Source organism: Pan paniscus, chromosome 18 (genome assembly GCF_029289425.2).
Source record: "Pan paniscus chromosome 18, NHGRI_mPanPan1-v2.0_pri, whole genome shotgun sequence".
NCBI classification, from domain to species: Eukaryota; Metazoa; Chordata; class Mammalia; order Primates; family Hominidae; genus Pan; species Pan paniscus.
In genome coordinates this window covers 41,403,364-41,422,849 of record NC_073267.2, presented here as the reverse complement: position 1 = coordinate 41,422,849, position 19,486 = coordinate 41,403,364, and the positions used below count along the sequence as shown (strand labels likewise).

General features: G+C 40.9%; 2 pseudogenes; one reads left to right on the top strand and one right to left on the bottom strand.

Moving 5' to 3' along the window:
• The first annotated feature begins 4,101 nt into the window (after positions 1-4,101).
• On the top strand, positions 4,102-6,550 carry LOC100995754 (tricarboxylate transport protein, mitochondrial-like; annotated as a pseudogene).
• LOC134729377 (vomeronasal type-1 receptor 45-like) lies at positions 6,499-8,775 on the bottom strand (annotated as a pseudogene).
• Between the last annotated feature and the right edge of the window lie 10,711 nt (positions 8,776-19,486).

Below are 19,486 nucleotides of genomic sequence, written 5' to 3'. Positions count from 1 at the left end.
AGACTGAGTTGATGAAGCCCCTTCTTGCCTGGACCCATGTTAAGGGACAGATTTTTACTGAGGCCAGTGTTCCACCACTACCCATAAAGGCCCCATCTCATGGCTCTTCCAGTGATAGACTCTGCCCTATTGGGGTCCAAAATCCTGGGCAGATTTTGTACCTAGGGCAGGGAGGCTGCAGATAAAACCATACCCCAAATAGTTAAATATATGACTAAATTCTTGGGCTTACAGGATAGCAGATAACAGAGAAAATGTGCTGAAAAGCTGAAACTGAAACTGTGCCCCAAAGAGTAAGAAACCAATGATTAACAGGTATTCTTGAGTTTGCAGGATAGCAGATAAGAAAGGAAAGAACTTTCTGAAATGCTGAACTCCCTCCACTTGTGATATCAAGAAAAAATTAACTGAAAATGGTTGGAACCAAGGTGGCTGGAGTTTGCACAGAACAAGTTTGCTAACATTGCAGCCCAAATTTCAATCAAATGTTTTGTACTAACTCCCCCTGAATTTGACATACAACCCATGATGTAGCATGAAGAGATAACTGCGCATGCTCAAGGACTTTCCAGGCCTCCCCTTTCCTTCCACCAATCACCAATTAATCTCCAAATCCACTTCCTGAACCTTTTCTAGTAAAAATACTGGCTTGAGGCCTACACAGAGAGAAAGATATGGACTCCTGTCTACTTGTGAGTCACATAACAATAAAAATATATATTTCTGTCATGTGCCCACTTTTTGATGGAATTATTTTTTTATGCTGATGTGCTTTAGTTCCTCGTAGATTCTGGATACTAGTTCTTTGTCGGATGCATAGTTTGCAAATATTTTCTTCCATTCTATGGGTTTTCTGTTTACTCTGATTATTTTTTTGCTATGCAGAAGCTTTTAAATAAGGTTTTATTTATCTGCACTTGTTTTCGGGCTCTTAGTCAAGAATTCTTTGTCTAGGCTAATGTTCAGAAAAGCGCCCCCACCCCCACCCCCCGGTCATATTCTAGAGTGTTTATGACTTCAGGTCTTAGATTTAAGTCCTTGATCTATCTTGAGTTGATTTGAGTATAAGGTGAGAGATAATAATCCAGCTTTATTCTTCTACATGTGGCTAGCTAGTTTCCCTGGCACCATTTATTTAAGAGTCTTCTTTCTCCAATTCATATTCGTGTATGCTTTATCAAATATTAGTTAATTGTAAGTATTTGGCTTATTTCTGTTTTCTTGATTCTGTTTCATTGGCCTATGTGCCTAGTTTTATACTAGTGCCATGCTGTTTTGGTAACTACAGTCTTGTAGTATAATTTGAATGGCAGTAATGTGATGCCTCCAGATTTGTTCTTTTTGCTTAGAATTGCTTTGGCTATTCAGGCTGCTTTTTAGTTCCATATGAATTTTTAAATTTTGGTTTCTAACTCTGTGAAAAATGATATTTTGATGGGAATTGCACTGAATCCACAGATTGCTTTGGGCAGTAGTGACTTTCACAATATTGATTATTCCAATCCATGAGCATGAGGTGTATTTCCATTTGTCTGTGCCACATATGGTTTCTTTCAGCAGTGTTTTGTAGTTCTCCTTGTAGAGATATTTTACCTCCTTGGTTAAGTATAATCCTAGTTATTTAATTTTATTGCAGCTATTGTAAAAGGGATTGAGTTCTTGATTTGATTCTCAGCTTGGTGTTGGTACAATGTACCAACAGGGTAGGTACATTGATCTTGTATCCCGAGACTTCACGGAGGATATACAAATGGCCAACATACATATGAAAAAAATGCTCAACAACACTAATCATCAGGGAAATGCAAGTTAAAATCACAATGAGATGCCACCTTGCTTGCACCTCCTGTAAGAATGACCATTATCAGAAGTCAAAAAACAACACATGGCGTGGATGTGGTGAAAAGGGAACACTTATACACTGCTGGTAGGAATGTAAATTAGTGCAACCTCTATGAAAAACAGTATGAAGAACTAAAAGTAGATTTACCAGAAATCCTTCTACTGGGTATCTACTGAAAGGAAAAGAAGTCATTATATGAAAAAGACACATGCACACATATGTTTATTGCAACACAACTTACAATTGCAAAGATAGAGAACCAACCTAAATGCCCATTAACCAATGAGTGGATAAAGAAAATGTGATATACATACACACGGAATACTACTCAGCCATAAAAAGAAATAAAATGTCTTTTGAAGCAACTTGAATGAAGCTGTAGGCCATTATTCTAAGTAAAATAATTCAGGAATGGAAAATCAAATACCATATGTTCTTACTTATAAGTGGGAGCTAAGCAATGAGTATACAAAGGCATATGGTGTGATATAACGGGCTTCGGAGACTCAGAAGGGGAGGGTGGGAGGTGGATGAGAGATACAAAAACTACCTATTGAGTACAATGTGTACTCCTCAGGTGATGATGGGTGCACTAAAATCTCAGAATTCACCACTATATAATTCATCCATTTAACCAAAAATCACTTGTACCCTAAAGGATATTGAAATAAAAACATTTTAAAACAAAACAAAAATTACAACAAAAAGCTTTTTTTTTTTTTCTAAAAAGAAAAATTCAGTGTCATATAGTATTGACTTTAGTGCATTGGATAGCACGCCCCTTTTGCTCAGTAACACACTCACTACTGGAGAAACCAAACCCTGAAAATTCAAGAAGAACCTGGGCATTAATAATATTGCTGATAAGTTATTTATACACTTCCTACATGAGTATTGCAGATATATGTTAAAGACAAAGATCCAAGTCAGACTGGGTCAGCTTCATTCATTCATTCATTCATTCATTCACCTTTTGAGACTGAGTCTCACCCTGTCTCCCAGGCTGGAGTGCAGTGGTGCAATCTTGGCTCACTGCAACCTCCACCTCCCGGGTTCAAGCAATTCTCCTGCCTCTGTCTCCCAAGTAGCCAGGATTACAGGTGCCCACCACCACGCCTGGCTAATTTTTTGTATTTTTATTAGAGACGGGGTTTCACCTTATTGGCCAGGCTGGTCTCAAACTCCTGACCTCAGGTGATCCACCTGTCTCGGCCTCCCAAAGTGCTGGGATTACAGACATGAGCCACCACTCCCAGCCCTTGGGTCAGCTTTATACTTGGTCATTTTATTTCCAATTCTTCTCTCTCAAAATGTAAGTCACTTGTTGCCATGCATTGTGATCATATGGAACTGGTGACACGTGTTCTTATTTCTCTTTCAATTACAAAATGAGCTCTATGTTCTTATCCATCAAATATCACCAACACCTGCTACTTTATTTTCAACTCTGGTTCCTATTTCAAGGTGACCACTCAAGATTGCAAATCACAGGAAGACAAATGTTTTAATCAAAAAAATTTTACCCCCTGAGGTAATGTAATTTGGTTTTTATTTGTTGTATTTTCAGATCCATAAAGCCTACAAATATTAACAAAATACAGTTCATGATGAGTTAATTTTTATTGAATAGTAAAATAATACATGTCAAGAGTGTCTCTGGCTTCAGGTATAACTTTCATCAGGGCTGAAGTGTTATAACCAGTGATCAAGGAGAAATGTCAGTGTATAATCTGACCTCCTACACTGGAATTATGCATCAATGCTTTAAATGTCTGAAAAGAATTAAAGTCACAGAGGGAAATAAATGAAATGGAAGAAAATAGAAAAGTTACAAATTAGTTTAAGAAGGAATTAAACCTGGTTTTAAAATAGAGACATACAAATAAGAAAAATACTGAAGAACAATTAGCATAGGTAGAGCAGCACTGAAAGTATGATAGGAAAGAAATGTATTTAGAAATATTAGTTTCTGAGTTAAGTTTATAGATGTAGAGACCTGACAAAGAGTTGCTTCTACAATAAACAAACAAAAAAGCTGGAGAAAATGCAAATGAATGAATGGCTTGTTCTGAGCCCTTTGGAGAACTGAGGTCACAGAGGAGACAACAAACCCAACATCAAGGCATGCAGGAGCCTGCAGGTCACACAGGCCCCAGGCTTTTATGTGTACCTGGAAGACCATGGAAACTAGTAAAAGTAAAGCAGGACTTTTGAACTAGCTCCTGGTGGCTGTGTGTGGGTGGGTGGGTGAAGGGGAATGAGAAATCCTGGAGTCTACAGACATAGGGTTTACACCTTTGTATATAATTTTTCTAGGAACCCTACAAGGCCTGTCAGGAAGGGTGGGGTACAATCCTGAGAATGCTTCCCCCATGGTGCTGATGGGGAGGGACTACTATCCCACCCACTGCTACAACTCTGGAGACATAGCTTTCCCATCTCTCCTATAGAACACAAGGCCCCGGGAAAGAGCATCCAAACCTGAGCCAGAGGGAACTGTGAAAAAACTCACTGCAGCTGATGGTGGAGAAACAAGGTCAACACCCACATCTCTGCCCAGATACATCTCCCATAAAGAAACTAAAGCGTTACTTTACAGGGCACCGTTGCAGACCCACTCCCACTTCAACTAGAAGCTAGGAACATGGACCAGGAGCCTCTCTACCACTGAGGGAGGGACGGGAATGTGCTCTTGTCCTGGCATTGCATCTACAGGAGGGGCAGGAAACTGTGAAGGTCAGTAACCCCACACCCCAGTTCACAGTGCTGAGTGTGAGGCTTCCTCAGAACATCAGATATCTCCTCATTCCCTCACCCCTGCTACCAGGCTAAGAAGCACGGAATAAAAACAGTGGAACATGCTATAGCTGGGCCAAGTGCAAGAGACCATCTCTGGTAAGCAGCATAAAGGGAAGGCACTGCAAACCTGGGCGATATTAGCAAAGTATCATGAGAAAGATTTGAATCCCCTGGTTCTCAGAAGGATATTGCTGCCGTAACAAACTAATCCCAGCCTACCTCTCAACTACGTTACCACAAACCCCTACCCTAAGGCGTACCTAAGGGAAAACTGCTCATCAATAACCTAAAAACTACCCTCTATCAATGTCAGTGGGCTGATGAAAAAAATAAAAATAAAAAACCTATTTACCCCCAATGCACTATCCTGTAGAACAATACTACTGCTTTCAACAAAAATTACAAGCCACGACATCCCATTTTATGTTTATGCGAGATCTTTGTTTGTGTCAAAACCAAATTAAGGTAGGAGTGGGGAGTTCAGGAGGCGTCACCCCTCCCGCCCGCCATAGCCGCGCGGAGTCCTGGAAGGCCGAGGGGATGCTCCCGGGGAAGGCGATCACGGCAGGCGGCCTGGCCAGCGGCATCTACACCTATATTCCGTTTCCCACCGAGCACGTGAGGACCGACGAGCGCTCGCCCCCTCCGGGTACCGGGCATGGGGGCCTGTGGGGTACAGTCACAGCCACGGCATCCTGGGCCTGGACCGCGGCCTCAACTCCCTGCTCTGCGGCTCCATCCTCGAGGCAGCGTCAGGTTCCGGACATTCGAGTTCCTCAGCACCCAGATGCGGGATGCCCAGGGACAGCTGAACAGCAGGCGCGGGCTGCTGTGCGGCCTGAGCGCCGGCGTGGCCGAGGCCGTGGTGGTCGTCCATCCCATGCAGACCATCAAAGTGAAGGTCATCCACCAGACCTCCCCAAACCCAAGAACAGAGAATTCTTTGGGGTTAGGGAGACTGTGCGGGAACAAGAGCTGAGGGGACTTACCAGGGCCTCACGGCCGCCGCGCTTAAGCAGGGCTGGAACCAGGCCATTGCTTCTTCGTCCTGAACTCCCTGCAGCAACTGGTACCGAAGGGACAAACCCATGAACCCGCTGATCACTGGGGTCTTCTGAGCCATTGCGGGCGCAGCCAGCGTCTTTGGAAATGCCCCTGTGGACGGGATAGAGACCCGGATGCGCGGCGTGGACGTGCACAAACACTGGAACAGTGGACTGCAGCTGCAGATCCCGAGGAAGGAGGGGCTCAACGCCTTCACAAGGGCACTGGCCCCCGCCAGTCACTGACCGGGTCTGCCTGGATGTGGCCATAGCATTTATCATCTACAATGAGGTGGTGAAGCTGCTCAACAAAGTGTGGAAAACGGACTAAGCCCAGAGGGGCTGCGAGGGGACGCTCCAGGCACCTCCAGAGTGGCCGCCACCCTTGTCTCCCAGGATTCCAAGGCAGAAGTGCCAAAAGGCCCCTTCCCACCTCCCTTGAGCTCTGCGGCCTGCTCTGTGCATTGCAGCTTCGAGTCCCTGTGTCCCCTAGTGCCATGTCTTCCCTGTGGTCTGTGTGTGAAACCACCACTGTGTACACTTGTCTGGCCCAGCCATGGCTGGCTGTCCATCTGGCCTGTGAATCTGTGCCCAGTTGTCCATGTGCTTACTGTGAGCCTGGGCCTGTGTTTCATGTTCTGTGTCATGTGACACTGTGCGCCGCCTGCCGGGGGTACTCGTGTGGCCTGGGTCCTTGGCTCTGTAGGTCTGACCCGGTCCCAGTCCGGTGCCTTCCACCCTGCCCTGGCCTATCACGGCTGCCTCCGGGCCTCGGCCTGTTTTCACTGCATTCAAGGGGCTGCACCCCCACCTTCACCCACCAATGGCCTTAATTGGCCCTCTGGACCTCCGTTGGCCCAGGACAGGGTGGCACCCACGACTCTCAGGACCACCCTGCCAAGGCAGAATAAACCGAATCCCGTTGAAAAAAATTGGAAAATTATGAAGCACAGAAGAAAATAAGTTTTGAGGAAAAGGGGTCAGAAGAAATTAGACATCACATAAACTTTGCATATTGGAAATATATTTTAAATGTTAAGGTAAAAACAAATGGAGAAAATAGAATATCAAAATAATTTTGAGACCGGGCATGGTGGCTCACGCCTGTAATCCTAGCACTTTGGGAGGTCCAGGCAGGTGGATGACTTGAGGTCAGGAGTTTGATACCAGCCTGGCCAACATCGTGAAACCCCATCTCTACTAAAAATACAAAAATTAGCTGGATGTGATGGCAGGCCCCTGTAATCCCAGCTACTCAGGAGGCTGAGGTATGAGAATCGCTTGAACCTGGGAGGCAGAGGTTGCAGTGAGCCAAGATTGTACCACTGCACTCCAGCCTGAGCAACAGTGTGAGACTCTGTCTCACAAAACAATAATTTTGGAAGAGCAGGAAACTAAACCGAGCAAGCACATTTTGAAAAGAGTCAAATAGAAATAAATAATTTAAACAAATTTCATATACAAGATGTGAGTTAAATATAAAATTAGGCTGAGTTGATGAGAGAATTAGTGAACTGGATTAGTGAACTGGAATTTTCAGCAGAATGAATATAACAAAGAGAAACAAAATAATAGCAATATGAATGTAATTATCTGTATATAAATAATAGAATGACAAGGAATAAAGCACAATTATTTCACTTGAATTCATACAAATAATAAATCACACTAATAAATTAATTATTTACCAACTTCTAAAATTAAAAGCCAGGCATGAACATGGATACATAGCTAGCATATTTTAAATAAATAATGGTAAACTAAACTACCTTCATAACTGGCTGAGCGCGGTGGCTCACGCCTGTGATCCCAGCACTTTGGAAGGCCGAGGCGGATGGATCACCAGAAGTTTGATACCAGCCTGGCCAACACTAAAAATACAAAAATTAGCCGGGCGTGGTAGTGCATGCCTGTAATCCTAGCTACTCGGGAGGCTAAGGCAAGAGAATCACTTGAACCTGGGAGGCAGAGATTGCCGTGAGCCAAGATAGTGCCACTGCACTCCAGCCTGGGTGACAGAGGTAGAGTCCGTCTTAAAAAAAAAAAAGAGAAATTTTTATTTACGAATGGGAGCATCTTAAGTGTACACTTCAAGAAGATAGAAAAGTTGTCTTATTAAAGTTTAGGGAATCAAAATTAAAGATAAGGAACTTGTGGACACAGGGGACTATGATGCTGGACATGGAACTAAAGAAATCACCAAGTCCTTGGCAGCATAGGTTTCAAAAGCATTTAGATGAAATAAAAGTATAATCAAATTATGTATCAAATTATCTATTTCTTGAATAACTTGATGTCAAAAATCTATTTTTCAGGTAATTATTTTCATAATTTATTTAAAATCTGTGATATTTATATTGCACATTATGCAAAATTTTGATTATTTTTTATCAGACCTAATTAGTATAAAAGGGCTAACAGTATAATAGAAATTACCCACAAGCCTCTGGAAGCCCACGATGACTGAGTCACAAGCCCATAACAGGGCTGAGGAGGATGAGATGATGAGGTCCATCCATTGCGTGACCACAAAGCAGCTCACCAGCAGCAGGATGGTCTGGGTGGCCCTTTTCTCTGGGGAGGCTCTTGGAGAGAGGCTGGTGCTGTGAAGGTATTGGAATCATCTCTGATGCCTGGACAAGAGAATCACCATGTATGCACTTCAGAGCAACATGATTGCTACAAAGAAGACATTCGTAAGCAGTGGCAGCATGAAAGACAGGCTCCGGATGATGTAGCTTATGGAAGAAAGTGAGCAGTATTTACTAATACTTAGCACATCGGTCTTGGTCCCACTAGGAGAAGCCACAGTGGAGGAGAGCAGGTTACTACTGAGAGACAAACTGAGAACCCATAGGAAGAAGAAGGAGTGAAAGATGTAACCTGTGAATTTCTGCTTAATCCTTGCAGACCAGGACTTGCTGGGGCTGATGGTGACGGCCTGGAGCACGCTTAGGAGGCAGGTGGTGCAGAAGGAGAGGTCCCTCATCACCCTGTTCATGTAGAAAAGCATCTTACACTTAAAGTCATTTTGAAAATTCAGTGACTCAAAAATGTCTTCAGACGCAAGAACACAATGGTGAGCAGCATCATGATATGGACAAAGGCCAAGTGACTGGTAGTCTGGTAAGTAGGCTTAAGCCTGTGATCCACAAGAACTGTGAAGATGCAGAAGAAAAGGAGGAAGGCATTGGCTGAGACTCCAATACCAGCTTGGGAAAAGAAGACACTTTTAATGATAATATAGGTAGCAAGTGTGTTCATCTTAATGGAAAATAGGAAGCATTTTGTATATCTGAAACAAAAACAAATAAAACTCCCATCATCAATGTTATTTATTCCGTAGTAAAATTTTCACCAGCATTATTTTATTACCAATCATTTATCTTGGTTAATCTTGAGTATCTCATATAATTTCTTAAAAATATGGCCTGGAAATTATTTCATACACCCAATTATTAATACAATGCATCAAGCACCCACATATGAACAATTAGAGGTATAGTCACATTATCTATACTCCTATATTGCCTAAGAAACATTCATTTAGAAAACTTTAAGATTTTACTTTCCTTTATTCAATGTTAATGACAAAGAATAGTGAGTGCATGTAAAAATAAATCAAGTGTGTTTCTGCAAGTGAACTGAAGTAAATTTTATGCTAATAGAGGAAGAATAACCAAAAACATTTTGGAAAAAATGACCCATTAAGTGGATCTTATATCATAGTACTCTGACAATTGTTCTCCTTTCTCCCTCATTTAAGTACACTAGCAATTGTGTAGGGCCTACTTTGATAATGCAGGATAATTTCTCTATTATAATTTCAGCTGCTTATTAAAAAAGGTGTGTTTCTGCCAGATCTTCATATGGCCTCCTTCTCCGGTGAGATGCTGGAGGGCATTGGTGCTGAGCCTGGACTGGGGAGGACTATGGTTTTAACATATACTTAAGAATCTAAGTATTTTATAGTTATACTAAAAAATTTTTTTCTTGTCTTTTTAAATTTTAAACTTTTTTTGCCCTCTATGTTTATTTTATGAATCTCACTACCTCACCAAAGAAATAATCATGACATCCAAAAACATTACATAGACTTGGGAGAAACTGAACAGAAGAAAAACTCACAGAAGTCATATGGGTTGTTTGAAAGTAAAAAAGAATTGGGTTCTATCTAACACCATAAATATGTGCAAATCTGAATTTACTCCTCAGATTGCTAGAAGCAGTGAGTTTGTCCTTGGACTTAGGGTGAAGGTCCTGAGAACTCTTAGAGACAGATAATGCAGATCAAGTTCATCTTCCTTATTCTCACTTCATCATAGTTTTTAGTAGTAGAAACCCTATGTCATGTGCACAGTCACAGAAATGTTAGAGAAAACAACACCACTAAATAGAACAGGCATCACAGACTCATCATAGACTTTATGGGCTAAGATCTGATGTCTGAATAAAAATTGTAAAGTAAGACAGAAAGGTACAATACAAATCCAACGCTGTTTTGCATTAGAAAATGTTATGTTGAACAATATAAAGTTTGATAAAACCCATTTCCTCATTTTTATAATACTATTTAATATTTAGCATTGTAATACTTCATGAGCAACCTCATTTTAATATAGGTCTTTGCATTCTGCCTGACATACATTTAAGTATGAATATAGATCACAAAATAGCATCCTATGTTTTATTATAGTAATCAAAGTGTCATATTTATCATCACTTTCACCATATTCTGTGAGCTGCATTATAAAACATATGACCATTCATCAACAGCACAAAGTGATTGTGAGAATTGCAGATGATCTCTTCAGAGGGAGGAAGGTTTGTTTTCGGTGACAATAGTTGGCAACCTGAGAAACACAGCTAGCATCGTCAGGAAAGGGGATAATCTTTCCCAGCTCGAACGCTTCCAGGAAAATTGTTTGTATAATGTACAAATAGTAAAATAATTATTATGACAAGTTCCAGATACCATTGACAAACTGAAACGCACCTACTACTCACTGGAAATTTAAGTTAGAGTAAGGTGCAGCTGAAAGCACAATGCTTACTGACAGCATTCATGATCTCCAGACATTTTATTCTCAGCTCATGTAAGAAAAGCCTAGGCAGAAGTGTAGCTGTAGAGGTAGCAGACAGAAAAACACTGGAGGGGCTTCATCACAAATCTTGTGCTACAAATTTTTGGAAACCTTAACATCCTGTGTGCAAGTACATTTTTCTGACCACGAAACCCAAAACATATGAGCAAAATAGAACACCTTTTTTCTCTAAAGTCATGGACGTCTTTTACCATCACACCTGTGTGTATCAAAGTAACAAGAAGATGAGAGTCATGTGAACTGTGTAAAATATTGTATTAGGAAAGGAATGGAGGGCATGTCCTTCTTGCTCAGAAACTCTGAGCAAGATCAGTTCAGATTCATCATCTCAGACATTTCTCCTCTACATGAAATGTAGAGCTCTTAACACGAAATATTTAAAGACAAACTTAAAATTGTCTTGTGTTCAGGAACAGAGGAGTTTTCTACTGATAAAGTTTTTTAAGGTTTGATGCCCACATGAGCCACAAATGGACAATTTCTAACATCATTATTTTATTCCTCTTTGTTTTTAATAGTATCCTAATTTCATCATCGCTGTCTTCCATTTTAGAACATATAGACACTAGAAGGCAATAATCCTACTGAAGTCAGAAAACATTAACTTGTGAATTCAAACATTTAAACTATAATACACTTGTCACTTTTTGTAAATACGTGTTTTGTTGAGCTAAGCAAGATTTGAAAATTTGAGAAAAAGAATTACTAAGTTTCAAGGATAATTTTTATAAGAGGAAATACTGTCATTCAAGTTTGCAAATTATTATTCTTTCAACACTAAACAATCTCATACAAGCTAATACATAAAACATTTTATGAGTTTTAGACTATTTCCAAAACACAAAATATTAAACTGAATTTAAGAAAATATTGGGGCCAGATATGGTGGCTCACGCCTTTAATGCCAGCACTTTGGGAGGCCGAGGTGGGAAGATCACGAGGTCAAGAGTTCGAGACCAGCCTGGCCAACATGGTGAAACCCTGTGTCTACTAAAAATGTAAAAATGATTCGGTCATAGTGGTGCATGCCTGTAATCCCAGCCACTTGGGAGGCTGAGACAGGAGAATCCCTTGAACCCGGGAGGCAGAGGTTGCAGTGAGCTGAGATTGTGCCATTGCACTCCAGCCTGGGTGACCGAACAAGACTCCATCTCGGAAAAAAAAAAAAAAAGAAAAGAAAATTTTTGAAATCATTCTTAATATCACCAGCCTCCATGCATACAAGGTATTCAGTCACTTGACAGAGTTATAGCAGACGCAGCAGAAGGTAATGTTTTCAGATAGTTTTGTGGTAGAAAAAAAAAACTGTTTATTAGCAATTACGCTAATACAATTAAACATAATGTTCCTTATGGCCATTTGCTAAAATATCATTATTGTAAAATATTTTAAAATTTTGTTTTATCACGTAATTATTCAAACAGTTCTTAAGTATTAGAGATATATTAAAGTATCTTCAAACTTAACAAAATAAAAATATGGCCAGGTGCGGTGGCTCACGCCTGTAATCCCAGCACTTTGGGAGGCCAAGGTGGGCGGATCATGAGGTTAGGAGTTCTAGACCAGTCTGGCCAACATAGTGAAACCCCATCTCTACTAAAAATACAAAAAATTAGAAAATTAGCCGGGTGTGGTGGCGGGTGCCTGTAGTCCCAGCTACTTGCAGGAGAATTGCTTGAACCCGGCAGGCAGAGGTTACAGTGAGCCAGGATCGCACCATTGCATTCCAGCCTGGGTGACAGTGCGAGACCTTGTCTCAAAAAAATAAATAAATAAAATTAAAATTAAAATACGATTAAATCATTATAAATTAGCTCATATTTTAATGTCAAGATAAAAATTTTCATAAATGCACAATTTGTTGTAAAATGAGAAATAGTCAAATAAAACTACAAATAGAGTATAACATTACAAAATTACACATTTTCTTACACAAATCTTTAAGTTTATGTTTTCATAACATAAACTAACTGGTATGTAGAAACACCTACCAGTTAGTTATAATTCAATGAGATACGAGAGCAAAATCATGAGAAAATTACAGACCTCATTGATAAAATTCTGCCTCCTCCAACTTTCCACCTGAGTCTTGAGTATTCATCAGTAATGAAGCTAAGAAACAGATACCGAGGTTTGTCTTGGAATCATTCTGTGTATATGAATTTTTGTCCCTGAGACATGGGTATAAAGAATAAATGCTGTCATTTCATTTCTTTCTGGACTTATTACTGTCATGTCACCTGTAGAAGTAAGACAGTAGGCTCTGGGATTGGTAGAAATGGGAGTCACCAAATAGAAAACTGAACTTACCTAATTCCTGGAAAAGTAGAGTGGCAGCAGCAGGATCCTAAACTTGGTAATGAGTGAGCTCATTTTCTTCAGTAACATTGCCCAGTAAGGTGCATTGTCTGGGCTCAGTCCTCATCAATAAAACGAAAATTAAAGAATAATCATAACTTCAGACATTTTTTATTTTTATATAATATTACCAAATGTAGTATTGCTGATTAATAAACAAATTATATGCACATGCAATGAGATGGATAAACATCACAAATATAATGTTACAGAAATTCAACCAGATTAAAAATATGCATACTATCTAATCCCATTTATTAAAACTTCAAAAAGCAAACAGCATTCAGTTTCTGTCTTCAAGTAAGGGTGGAATAACTTGTGGAACTAATACATTCACAGAAAACATAAATTCTTGATAAAATATTATATGTAGTAATATACAAACATCCCTCCGTGTAATACATATGACATGATAAGGGTAAGAACTGAATGATAATTTTAGCTTGGTCCACTGTAGGGGATATGGGGATTGGAGTTGAGTCCAGCCAAGTTAACTCCATCCTAGAAATATAACAGTACTCTTCAAAAAAACACAAAGGAATCCAAAATCTCTACAGCTGTCATTTATAGTTTCTAGAACACAAGCTTAAAATGTAGAAGATGTATGAAGAAACAGGACAGTGTCACCAATACGCAAGACAAAAAATGGGCAGTAGAAATGATCCCCAAGATATCCAAGATGTTGCAATTAGAAGACAAGGATTTGAATGCAGCAATAATAAATATGTTCAAAGAGATAAATCCTCATAATGAATGAACAGACATCCAACCTTGGTAGAGAAATAGAAATTATAAAATAATTAAATAGAAAGATAACAAAATAAAAAAATACTGCTGAGCTTCTCAGCTGATTAGAAATTGAAGAAATATAGACAGAGCCATAGGAATTATTCAGTCTGAGGAAAATATAAAAGTTTGAAGAAAAATAAACAGAGGCTTAGAGACTTGTGAGATAAGTGAGTCCCACTAGACAGGGCCTGGCACACAGTGCAGCTGACATGTTCCTGCCTGAGCATTTTGGCTCTGGCCCAGTGTTCTTCTGAGAGCTCAGCTCCCAGAGGCAAGTGATAGTCCCTGAGGCTCCCCTTGCAGTCATAGTGGCCGCTACCACTGCTGCCACCAGGCCTGAAAGAAAGCATGGAGCCTGGGCACCTTCATGCACCCAGCAGTGAAATCCATGGCTGGCTTTGCAAGAGGGAAGTGTGAGTGGGTCACATGCCCACAGAAGTCACTCTTCACTGTTCCCACCAACGGAGTGGGGCAAGGCTCACCAGTGACAGCCCTGGAGCACAGCTGCTCTGCCTGCACCCAGGAATTTTGGCTGCTGCCCAGTGGTCTTCTGAGATTCCAGCCTGGCAGTGGTCTGCATTCTGTCCTGGGGCCCCCACTGTCATCACCACTGCTGCCACTGCCATGGCCACTGCTGGGCCAGGCAGGCAATGGTTGACCAGGTACTGTCACACACCCCAATGAAGGATATTGCTGCTGCTGCTGTAGGAGAAAAATGTGAGTGGGCAATGTGCCTGGCATCTGCCTGCCTCCACTGCTCCCCCTGAGGGGGCCCTGCCTTCCCTGGGACAGGCCAACAGCACAGCTGCCCTCCTCCCATGTGATGATTTTAGCCATGGTCTGGAGACTTTCTGTGAGCCCAGCCCTCACAGGCCTATGATCTGCCCTTGAGTTCCCACCATCTGAGTGCTCTGCTTGGCCCTGCCTGAGAGTTCTGCTGGTGACCTAGGGACCAGCCTGCTTCTCCATGTCACAGTCAACACCTGCACTCTGAAGACCTGAGGACAAGTTCACTGGCCCAGTTCAGGTCAAGGACCTCCAGGACTCATTCATGCTGTATAAAGGACCATCTAGAAGCCTGAAGATTGGGAGACTGCCTAGCCCAGTCCACCATTCCTGGCACCTTATCACGCACCTCAGGGTCTTTGGCTAGGCTGACCCTACCAACTGACACCACCACAGCTGACACTCACCTGCTTGTGGCAAAAGGCAGAGCCCAGCCTCTCTAAAGAAAGCAGCAACATCTCTGCCTGGAAGATCAGGTGAACCACAAAAATGTCTGTATTGGGCTGAGTTAATAGGTTCTGCCCCATAGCCACTCCCATGGAGAACTGTGGAACAGAAGTTTTCTGTGGCTCTCAGGTACGCTGTGTTCTGGAGAAAGATGACAGTGTCTGTCTGAACTGAGAGTCTTGAGCCCTAGAACAGAAGTTTGATAAGGAAGCAGATCACATTTTTTTTCCTGTATGGGGGTGTCCAATCTTTTGGTTTCCCTGGGCCAGGTTGAAAGAATTGCCTTGGGCCACACATAAAATACAGTAACACTAACAACAGCTGATGAGCTAAAAAAAAAATCGCAGAAAAAATTACGCAATGTTTTAAGAAAGTTTATGAATTTGTGTTGGGACACATTCAAAGCCATACTGGGCCACATGTACCTCGTGGGCCATGGGCTGGACAAGCTTGGTTTAGGATATGTAGCTGATATATCTCCATTCCCCTCTGCAGCCTCGCCAGGACCTCTCTCAGCCACCCCCAACAGGGCTAGTGTCTGTGCTCATCATTGGGGTATTCATAGATGAGCTTGGTGGTTCATCTCTGCCCAGCTTTGTCCCCTCCTGGGTGAATGGGGAAATAAAGGCACTGGGCTTTTCACAAACCAGCCCATCACCTGAAACAACAAAGAGCATCTCTCATTAAAGAAAGATCAAGTACATTTGCATCTACTTCTGCTACAACTGGCTCTTATCCGTAAGCACTATCTATGACTCATTTTGTTCCTAACATAACCCAGTTCTACATATACTGAGCACATATAATATGCAGGGCACTGTGCTAGATGCCCTGGCCTCGGTAAGCATCACTGTGGGGAAAGAAATTTCCTGGAAAAAAGTGTTGCATTCAAAAAATTAACACCTTGCCACTTTTCAAATTGAGGTAAAACTAAAAAGACCTTGTGTTACTCAATAATTAGGGCATGAATAGACTTCTGAATATTCAAACTCACCTAATAATGTCATGAGAGAACATGTCTGACTTTAACCGAAACAAAATACTGTCATTATTCTGAGATTTTGGGTTCGATTTTGTGTGAAAATATGTAATATTTTCATCACTTTGTGATGTGCAACAGGCATACAAAAATACATGCACAAAGTATTCATGCAAAGCTCCATGAATTATTGCAGAGCAAATACACTTGTGTGGCCAAGAAAGAGAACCAGCTTCACTCATGCCCTGGCAATTAGTCTTTCCCTCCCTCCTTCCAATGACAGCTAAGCTTTTAATAGCCTACATTGTACAGTAACTTTGTATTTTTATACAAAATGTTTTATTACAGAAAATTTTAAACATGTACAACAGAAACAAAGTCACCCAACCTCAACAACTACTAATCATGTGCCATTTTGTTTTATCTATACTTCAACCTAGCTCACCCCTACTTTATTATTTTTAGTTCTGTTTTTCATTGTGAGGGCATATGTACATTGAAAGGCATGAATCTTAAATGTACAACTTTGACAGACAAATACCCAATATAACATTCATAACTTTTAAGAATAGAATTTTTCACCATCTCCAAAAAATTCTCTCCTACTCCTTTCTGGGCATTTTTTTCTCCCTCAGAGTTTATTTCTTTGTTGATTTTTTTAAATCATAGGTTCATTTTGTCTGAAATCATACAATATGTATTATTTTATGTGTAGCTTGTCTCATTTAGCAGGTTCATGAGAATCATCCAGGCTGCGTGCTTCAGTAGTTTGTTCCTTTGTGTTGATGAGTAGTACTTGGTTGTATGAATGCTCTACAATTTGCTCACCCATTTTCTTATGAAAAACATTTAGGTTACTTTCTGTTTTGGGTTTTTATGACTAAAAGGTCTATACACATTCTTGTGCAATACTTTTTATATGTAATTTAATTTCTGTATCAGCATTTAAGTGACACCGCTTTGCATTTTTTATTGATTGGTCCAGAGATTACAATATGCATCTTTAACATATCACAATCTACTTAGAGTTAATACATTTTAATACATGTAAAACATAAAGACTTTCCTACAGAACAGTTCCATTTTCCTCCTTCTATCCTTTGTGCTGCTCTTGTAAATTTTACATTGAAACATTACAAATCTCACAATACAATGTTAATTTTTTGCCTTAAGTAATTACTGGTCTTTTATAAAATTAAGAGAAAATAGTGTTTTGAAAACATTTGGAAGCCAATACTTTGGGGCTATGCAAATACATTTTTTCTCCTTTAAATTTTACCCACAATTTAAAAATTATTTAGTAACTTTTGCCTACAGTTGTTATTACTGGAGTGTTCTTGTAGTGATTTTCTGTTTTGAATTATTCATCTACATTGGTAGATGTAGTACTTGGAATTCTGTAAAGATTTTCTTTCTTCCTCCCCTCCTCATTCCCGCACTTTCTTCCTTCTTTCCTTATTTCATCTTTTCTATATTGGTATGGATGTGTGGATATATATTTTATTATCTGGTTATAATTTAATGCTATCATTATTTATTTTGCTGCTCACATTTTTCCATCTTGGGCCATTGGGAGGTCTTACAGGGTGGCTCCTTTTGACATGCTCCCTTATATGTTTTTAAAGCACTTTTTGACCTTCTGGCTGTATAAGATACTTGAGGCTCAACTTGTATTTTCTATCTCCTGCCCTAGAATTATCCACTATTACAAGTAGCGCTGATTCTTCTTATTGAAGAACAGTATTTAGATACCAAGATCTGAAAGTTAGGTGTGCTCATTGATACTGAAATGTCACTGCTTCTGGGCCCTACTAGCAGACAGGGTTTGGAAACATATAACTAAGGTGTGCACACATATCTCCTTTTCTCTCTCTCTCTCTGGATGGATATATTGCAATAGAAATGTTTATTCTGATATTTCCAGCTCCAGATCAGCACAACAGGGTTCATTCTAGCATACCGTTTTTATTTTCAACTTTTTTCAACAAGAGTGAGAAACAGGCACTAATAATCAATCATATATAAATATATAAACTAATATGTAAAGTAGTTTCAAAATTGCTAATCCATAGCTTTACAGGAAAAAAAACCAACTAGAACACAGTGTTGGTGTACAGCTTTTGAGTATTACAGCATTCAATCAAAACACTGTTTTCCTAAGTGACTCAGGTCAAGAATTTTCGTCCCCACCATCTTCAACAGGGTTAGGCCATACATTTGTAGTAAGGTTAAACTCATTTATCACCTACTGCATTTCATCTAAATGTCCCAACTTTCTGGTTATTTTTTCAATTTGCATCAAGGACATTTACTCTTTGTGGTCTACAGTTCAATGTGATTTGGCAACTGTTCAGAGTAACATCCACCTTCACAGTACCATACAGAAATGTTTCATTACCCTCCGATTCTCTCATGCTGTCCCTTCATAGCCAATGCCTCCCCTCATCCCACTTTTTGGCATCCACTAATCGCTTTTGATCTTTATAATTTTCTTTTTCTACAATATCATATAAATAGAAACATACAATATGTAGCCTTTTGGATCTGACTTCCTTCATTTATAGAAGTAAACTTAAGATTTATCAGTTTCGTGGTGTGAAGCAATAGTTCCATTTCGTTGAAAAGTAGGATTTGAGTCTATGGCTACATCACAGTTTATTGATCGACCTGTTGAGGGACATCTGGTTTATATTTAGCTTTTTGCAGCATGGCCCTTCCCCAACTTCGAGCCTTCTCAGAGCTGGGCCATGTATCCCCACCCCTCCCAGCCTGCTTCCCCCAGGTGGTTTCTCCTGTGAAGAGGGTCAATGTGCTCCCCCCCGGCCTGGGAACCTTCTGGGCATAGAGGTATCTCCCTAGGGAGCTCCCTCCCACCCAGGAAATCACACTGGGGCAGGCCCAGGACCCAGTGGTAAGTTCAGCTGAATGGATGAGGCAGGACAGGCCTTGGAAGCAGTTTGCTAGGAGGGGAAGCCCAGCTGCCTGCAGAGCTGGGAGACTTAGAGGCAGCCAAGAGGTATCAGCCCACTAGGATCTGAGACCCTACCCCACTCTCTGAAGAGCTCCAGGGCCTGACAGGCACCAGGTGAGTGAGGATGGCATCCTGGAGGCCCCACCTCTTCCTCTCCCGGTGTCCAGGGCTGCCACTACCCACTTCCTCACAGCTCAACTTGCGTTTGTTCCTTCTTGGGGTCTGCCTTCCTGCTGGGACTCCTGGGGAGGCTGGCATATCATCCCTCAGGAGGGAGGTGCCAGGAGCCCAGGAAAGAAAAGGGAGGCAGTCCCCTCCCCAAGTTGGCCTCACTGCCATCCACCCACAGGGACATCCTCATCACAT